Raw genomic sequence first — 780 nt, forward strand, 5'->3', positions numbered from 1 at the left:
ATGAATCAATGAATCAATGAATCAATGAATCAAAGAATCAATGAATCGATGAAGTTTAAAGGTCAGCAGATGTTAAATTAACAACAGCGAGATAAGCTACTTTCCCCAGCAGAAGCACGTGCTGTGGAAGTGTAACGTCTCGTGCAGCAAAGTGCTTCATCGTACGTCTCACGTCGATGACGTCACCGACAGCTAGGAACATTAGCAGGTTTTAGCTAACGTTAGCCGAGAGCTAGTTATGAGGTTATGTGCTGCTGTTTCCTCGCAGTCTGTTTACAGTGAAGCACATCTCTGTGGGAGACAGCGGTCGGAACAAACTGTAAATTATTCTGTACTCACCGGCACAAGACCTGGACTTCCATATTTTTAGCAACAAGATGATGATGGCTGCTAGGTGGGACAGGTCACCGGTTAGCCTGAAAATGTTCATAATGGAGGTCCGGAGGTACTTCACCGACAGAACCTCTGTTAGGACTCTTCAGGTGGTTCCGTTCGTGTCGGGGAGCGGATTATGTCCGAGCTGCCAGGGCCGACTGACAACCTAAAGCTGGAATAATTCAATTCTAGATTAATAAGACGAGAAAATGGCGATTCAACAGCGACGTGGCTGACACAGTGACACTGGCCAATCAAAACTGGGAACTGTTCGAGTAACAACCAATCAGAAGAGCGGACTCTCTCCTTTGCATAAATTATGTTAACTAAGTGGTTTTATATGTGTGTGTGTGTGTGTGTGTGTGTGTGTGTGTGTGTGTGTGTGTGTGTGTGTGTGTGTGTGTG

General features: G+C 45.5%; 1 pseudogene; it reads right to left on the reverse strand.

Annotated features, from left to right (window-relative positions):
* Positions 1–339: 339 nt before the first annotated feature.
* Positions 340–760, reverse strand: LOC106512031 (ER lumen protein-retaining receptor 2 pseudogene; annotated as a pseudogene).
* Between the last annotated feature and the right edge of the window lie 20 nt (positions 761–780).

This window comes from Austrofundulus limnaeus, unplaced genomic scaffold (assembly GCF_001266775.1).
Source record: "Austrofundulus limnaeus strain Quisiro unplaced genomic scaffold, Austrofundulus_limnaeus-1.0 Scaffold3957, whole genome shotgun sequence".
NCBI lineage: Eukaryota > Metazoa > Chordata > Actinopteri > Cyprinodontiformes > Rivulidae > Austrofundulus > Austrofundulus limnaeus.